This window comes from Amia ocellicauda, chromosome 2, assembly GCF_036373705.1.
Source record: "Amia ocellicauda isolate fAmiCal2 chromosome 2, fAmiCal2.hap1, whole genome shotgun sequence".
Taxonomy (NCBI): Eukaryota; Metazoa; Chordata; class Actinopteri; order Amiiformes; family Amiidae; genus Amia; species Amia ocellicauda.
The window spans coordinates 38,639,288-38,647,061 of NC_089851.1; positions in this window are offsets into that span (position 1 = coordinate 38,639,288).

The following is a 7,774-nucleotide window of genomic DNA, read 5'->3' on the forward strand; positions in this document are numbered from 1 at the left end:
CAGGTCCCAGTGTATTTAACCGGCCCAACGTGGCTTTCATTGGCAAAACAACAGGTGAACACGCCACGTGTACCAACCTATCTATCCAAGTTTAACAATCAGCATTGAAAGTAACGGGTTAAATCACCTCTGGTCACTTATTTCTTTACGTTTTCCTGATGAGGCACATTTTCTCTACTAGGTCCAAGTGTATTTAGCCTGGCCCAATGTGGCTACCATTGGCAAACAGCAAGGAAACATGCCACATATGCCCACCAAGTGAATTTACATTGAAAGTAAGGGGGTAAAAGCAGCCTAATTGTTAAATCGTATTTATTAAATCACCTCTTGTTTACGTTTACTTATCCATGAAGGATTCATATTTCAGATCATTTTTTATTATGCGTGTTTGTTTCCATCACAATGTGTCCCACTTTATCATGCTAATTGATCTCTACTGATGAGGTCGTGTAAGGTATTGCTATTAATTGTTTACATTTTATTATTTGCACTCTGACGAGTTGGGATTCATATTTTGTGTCTTTGTATATAGTTATTTATGAAATATTGCTTAAGTCTTGTTGTATCTCAATTCAGTTATATTCTAGCCTGGACTTAATATGTGGTCATCCATTATAATAAATAAATAAATAAATAAATAAATAAATAAATAAACCTTTGCCTTCAAAACAGCATCAATTCTTCTAGGTACACTTGCCCACAGTCAGGGATTTTATAGGCATATAGTCAGGTGTATGATTAAACAATTATACCAATCAGGTGCTAATGATCATCAGTTCAATATGTAGGTTGAAACACAATCATTAACTGAAACAGAAACTGCTGTGTAGGAGGAATAAAACTGGGTGAGGAAGAGCCAAACTCAGCTAACAAGGTGAGTATGCTGAAGACAGTTTACTGTCAAAAATCATACACCATGGTAAAACTGAGCACAGCAACAAGGTAGTTATACTGCATCAGCAAGGTCTCTCCCAGGCAGACATTTCAAGGCAGACAGGGGTTTCCAGATGTGCTGTCCAAGCTCTAGGAAAGTTGAAGAAAGTGTTTTGTGATAATTATATAAGGTTTTATATTAATACTAGCATTAGAAGTAGCTTGTATACAGACTGAGCAGATTAGCTTTAGCAGGCTAAGCAAAAGGTCAACAAGGTTAATTTGTTAGAAACTCCTGTCAGTAATAAAAGATCACACAGTGCCGAAATAGCCTACAGCTGTTTGCTGAAAATTTGTTTGTGACTTAATAGTTTCTCCAGATAGGCAGGAATTGTTTGTTAATGAGCGATTGACACTAGGTAAATGACGACCGTAGGATCGCACCTTCAAAGACATCAAAGACAGACATCTGCTTTTTGGATCCATCACCTCTCCATGGGAAGACGGATCGTAAACAGACCCGGAATTGTACCTTCTGATTGGATGAACGAGCATAAGATTTCACATCACTTTCCTATAAAGCTGCACTCATGTTTGTAAACATTAAGTCCTCACTGAAGGAGTTTTCCTGACGTGGGGCTTCCGAGCCGGCTTGATTAAAGTTCTATTTGCTTTATCTCGACGACTTCTCCACTAATTTCCGAGACGGGTTCTACAACTTGGCGTCATGAACAGGATCTGAACTTGCCGCCACTCCCGGGACCAAAACAAGGGTGAGTATCTTTAAAAAATTACCACCCTGTATATTTAGATTTGATCTCGGGATTGTGTGAGGCTATCAGATTGTAATTTAAAGAGAACCTGTGGAGAGGTAGAGGTAAAACAAATAGAAAGGTTGACTGTACAGCGGAGGTATTTTTAATAATAACAATATAATAAATAAATAAATGCTAAGGGCTGTTTGAGACACTGCAGGGTCAACAAAACACGCCACTAATCTAATGTCTGAATTATCTTTGGATTTCAATCTGTATGTGCTTTGTGTGTTTATGTATGTGTATGTATGTATGTATGTATGTGTATATATATATATATATATATACTCACCTAAAGGATTATTAGGAACACCATACTAATACTGTGTTTGACCCCCTTTCACCTTCAGAACTGCCTTAATTCTACGTGGCATTGATTCAACAAGGTGCTGAAAGCATTCTTTAGAAATGTTGGCCCATATTGATAGGATAGCATCTTGCAGTTGATGGAGATTTGTGGGATGCACATCCAGGGCACGAAGCTCCCGTTCCACCACATCCCAAAGATGCTCTATTGGGTTGAGATCTGGTGACTGTGGGGGCCAGTTTAGTACAGTGAACTCATTGTCATGTTCAAGAAACCAATTTGAAATGATTTGACCTTTGTGACATGGTGCATTATCCTGCTGGAAGTAGCCATCAGAGGATGGGTACATGGTGGTCATAAAGGGATGGACATGGTCAGAAACAATGCTCAGGTAGGCCGTGGCATTTAAACGATGCCCAATTGGCACTAAGGGGCCTAAAGTGTGCCAAGAAAACATCCCCCACACCATTACACCACCACCACCAGCCTGCACAGTGGTAACAAGGCATGATGGATCCATGTTCTCATTCTGTTTATGCCAAATTCTGACTCTACCATCTGAATGTCTCAACAGAAATCGAGACTCATCAGACCAGGCAACATTTTTCCAGTCTTCAACTGTCCAATTTTGGTGAGCTTGTGCAAATTGTAGCCTCTTTTTCCTATTTGTAGTGGAGATGAGTGGTACCCGGTGGGGTCTTCTGCTGTTGTAGCCCATCCGCCTCAAGGTTGTACGTGTTGTGGCTTCACAAATGCTTTGCTGCATACCTCGGTTGTAACGAGTGGTTATTTCAGTCAAAGTTGCTCTTCTATCAGCTTGAATCAGTCGGCCCATTCTCCTCTGACCTCTAGCATCAACAAGGCATTTTCGCCCACAGGACTGCCGCATACTGGATGTTTTTCCCTTTTCACACCATTCTTTGTAAACCCTAGAAATGGTTGTGCGTGAAAATCCCTGTAACTGAGCAGATTGTGAAATACTCAGACCGGCCCGTCTGGCACCAACAACCATGCCACGCTCAAAATTGCTTAAATCACCTTTCTTTCCCATTCAGATATTCAGTTTGGAGTTCAGGAGATTGTCTTGACCAGGACCACACCCCTAAATGCATTGAAGCAACTGCCATGTGATTGGTTGGTTAGATAATTGCATTAATGAGAAATTGAACAGGTGTTCCTAATAATCCTTTAGGTGAGTGTATAGTCTGAAGGTTATGTAAGGTAAATGTCTGTTTTGTATGCTTTGTATTTTTAATAGTGTGCTTAGTCCAGAATAAGACTGAGAAGGGAAGTAACCAATAATTTCAGAATCATATTTACAATTACGCAGTTATTGATGTTTTAACAACAGATTAATGAGGATCTAGACATTTAACTGTATACAGAGTGCATAAAGCATCAGAAATAAGAAATGATTAATATATTCTATTATAAGAATAATGTTAAAGTAATACAAAATATACACTAAATACATAGATTAATAATAATAATAAAGTAAATAAATAGTCATAGTTTCCTCTAAGACTCAGAAGGACAAGAATTTGTTTGTTAAAAAATCACATGGACAAATTCTGTAAAGTCAAATTAAAGGAAAACTAAAGGCTGGAATCCACAGGAGCAGCACTGACAGCCTGATGTAAAATCCATAGCAGGAGAATGTAAACAGTATAGTGACATATTATAGTCTTATTTATAGAAAATATTTGGTAATTGGTGCATAGCATAAAATACCTGAAATAAAAGTTAAAATTAGACCTTGGATTTAGGATGAGTGAATTAGTCAAAGGGTAAGAATTTTAAGGATACTATAGAAATATAAAATTACAAGCATTGAATAAGTGAGCTAAAATTAATATTGAATAATTTGAAGGAGAAAATAAAACATAAAAATACTATTAGAATGAGTTTTACAAACCAGAAATAAAAAATTAAATGTTGAAAATTGAATTAGAGCTAATTTGTGAAATGGGAATCTGAGGAAACAGTGAAATTTGGTGAAGATATGAATACATAGATAACCAGATACTCCAGGAAATTAAAGGTGTGGTCATTTGGTAGCTGTGAGTTCCACAATGAAGAGTTTTTGAAATCCCCAGATATAAGATCCCTAAATACAAGGTGTAGGTAAGAAATGAACTATTGATCAGTTCAATCTGGCTTTGGGAACAGTTCTTCTGAACCTGTACCAGTGTAGATTGGACTTCAATAGGAGGAAGTGACACAATAAAGACATATATGAGCCGCACAGGCGGACAGTCTTAGTGCCCACGCAGGCTCTTCATTGCGGAAATCATTGACTGAACACATTTTTTTTGAAAATTTGTTTTCCTGAGGTATCTGGGAATCATTATTGAAATCGATTAAAAGGCATATTTTCTAAAATATATATTTATAAGGTAAATATCTTAATTTAACTCAAATAATGGAGCGAAATATGTGTATAAATAGTAATAATACATGTCAATAAATATAACTTGAATTGTCTAGTAAGAAATTAGGAAAAGGAGAAAGAACAGCTGTTAGGATACAGAGTGATGTTTTAAGAGAGTCTGAGCGATGTTGATGAAGGTTTGAGGAAGTTGACAAGGGGTTTAGGAGTTGATGAGGCTTGGGAAGCTGGAAAAAGGGAGTTTGGTATGTGTGAAAGAAATGTGCTGCCACTTTCAGCACAAGAGTTTTGATGGTGATTGAATGGAATATGAGGGAAAATAAGGAAGTTACTGAAGGTATAACTTAATGTAAAATAAATAAATAATTGATTTATAGTTTAAAGCCTAAAGTCATGAAACTGTATGGAAATAGTCCTTTCACAAACAGAAATACCCTATCAATTAGGAAGGGATTCACCCCCCCCCCCCCCCCCCCCAAAAAAAAAGGGGGTGGGCAGTGAAAGTGTCTGTGAGGTCAGCTCCCCACTGAGAGAGATAAGAGAGCTGCCTTGTAACTAAATACAGATGTACTACTACAAACCAAGCAACATTGTCAACAGACAGTAATGTCCTGGGAAATCGAGAATAGTTACATTACTAATGCTAATAATACTGATGTTGATACAGATGAATAGAAAAATAACTACTATTATCTGTCTTCACAAGAACCAGCAATAATGAATTTCCCTCACATTTAGTCCACAGGTTCTCTACTCACATGCCATGACTCAGCAAAGTGCATATTCTGCCCTCTCATATTGGCCTCCGCTCTTAGTGCTGCAGCCCATAATCCGTCCTCATGGCCACTGATGCCAGTGTGTGTGGACTCATGGCATCTTGAACAGACCGATGTTGAGGTCCACAATGCTGAAGTGATGGTTGACTTAATGGAGAAATAAATTAAAATACTGAAATTAAAGGTTTTCCAGATTATAGGAATCTGCAATACATTGTGAAACAGCTCAAATGACATCCGCAGTAGCATACAGTGAGGGAAAAAAAGTATTTGATCCCCTGCTGATTTTGTATGTTTGCCCACTGACAAAGAAATGATCAGTCTATAATTTTAATGGTAGGTGTATTTTAACAGTGAGAGACAGAATAACAACAAAAAAATCCAGAACAACGCATTTCAAAAAAGTTATAAATTGATTTGCATGTTAATGAGTGAAATAAGTATTTGATCCCCTATCAATCAGCAAGATTTCTGGCTCCCAGGTGTTTTTTATACAGGTAACGAGCTGAGATTAGGGGCACTCTCTTAAAGGGAGTGCTCCTAATCTCAGCTCGTTACCTGTATAAGACACCTGTCCACAGAAGCAATCAATCAATCAGATTCCAAACTCTCCACCATGGCCAAGACCAAAGAGCTGTCCAAGGATGTCAGGGACAAGATTGTAGACAGGAACACCAGTCCTCCTTCTTTATGGTTAGCTCTCCAGCCCCCAGCGAGGGAGCGAGATTACATAGACGGAGCACAGCTGCTGCTGATGTCACAGTCGCCTCGGTGCTCATTGCCCACAGCCGTGAGTCCGCAGCCTGTTTGCGAGGGAGCGGACAACAGGGCTGCGGCACATGAGCACCTAATTAACAAGCGTCAGCAGCATCCGTGCCGTGACAGACAGTGTCCTGCCACAACGACCGTGTGCACCACAGTATCTGGACTAATCTGCCTGTCCTTAGTTGAGTCATGGACAGATAACAAATTCATCCAAATGACACGCACCTATGCAAATGCCCTTAACAAGATTAAATGTTGGGTTTGTTCCCACATTCCACACGACACTAAGAAAATTCCAATTCCAGTATTTTCTAACTCAGGGTAGCCTCTAATGTACAGTATGCATATGATCAGGCCTTGGACATCAGAGAAGGGTGGTACCTTAGACCAAAGATGCATTAGAATAGAAAATATTTTAAAATGCCATATATTGACTTGGCTCACAGTAACATAGGATCTGTGTGAGTGTCTCATACTATAACTAAACCATGCAATCCCAATTTGTAGGTAAACGTACTTTTAATCACCCTGTGGGTATAAATGGTTCTGAATTTATGTATCAGACTTGTCAATTTTACCTCCCCTGGAATGGGACCTATTGGATATGTGGAATGCGGGCATATTGGGAACTTCCTTGTAAGTTCACTGGTTCCTGTTATTTAGGATTTGTGGTGCCAGCTATGCGCCACACTGAAGATAAATACCTTCCAGATACAGAACAATTAAGTCACACTAAATGTGAGAAAGGGGAAGTAGACAGGTTTGCCTCCATACTATTTCCTATGTATGGAGTCGGAAGAGCAATAAAAGAAATCAGATTAGTAGTTGGTATATTAGAAACATTAAGTATCACTACAACTGAAGCTCTCAGCAATTTAGCAATTGAAGTAGTGGCTATGCGAACGGTTGCCCTCCAGAACAGGCTAGCTCTAGAGTTCTTGCCAGCAGCACAGGGAGGGACATGTGCCATTATAGGGCAGGAATGCTGTACTTACATACCAGATAACTCAGAACACATTGATAATCTTATAGAGCACATTAGGAAAGCAACACCAACGATACACCAGTCCTCAGGAGGAAAAACCCCCTGGGGATGGCTCGCTGATACCTTTGGCAATCTGGGTATGATTTTGTTACAAGGATTGATATCAGTAGTAACTATTTTGTTATGTCTGTATGACTGTTTTTTTATTTCTTAAATGCACTGTCCAAAGAGCATCTCAACAATTATGTAAACCTCATAATGTATCTACTGTGGTTACAACTGCAATCAAAACACCTTCATTGGCAGACTTTCTCAAAATTTCTACTAAAAGACACCGTCCCACACTCGGGAGGCACAAAACTCACACACCCATTGACACAAATCTTATTCTGTCCCCTTGGTTCTTGCATGCTCCATGTGACTGAGGAAAAATGGATTTAGTATCAAAAGGCAATAAACTTCATGACTCAAGGAAAATACATTGGAAGACTCAAGGAAAACCGAAGGATATATTGGAAAGATACTATTACAAAGGTCACTCTGCTCCATGAGACGCCTTCAGGACATTCAGCACATTCACATTTAGGGGCACACACCTATCGCTCTCCCCGACAGCAGGGACATGCTTACACTCGCAGGGAAGTGTTGGGATGAAGGAGCTGAAAACACAGTGTAAAATCTTCCTAACCCCTAAGGGGATCTGCTTGTAACTGACAAACATAACTTCTTGGCTTATTTCCACTTTGCTCTATTGCCAACAGCAGGGACTGAAGACCCTGTATTATAAAGTTGAAGAAAGTGTTTTGTTATAATTATTTAATGTGTTATATTAATGTTGAAATTAGAAATAATGATGTGTGCAGA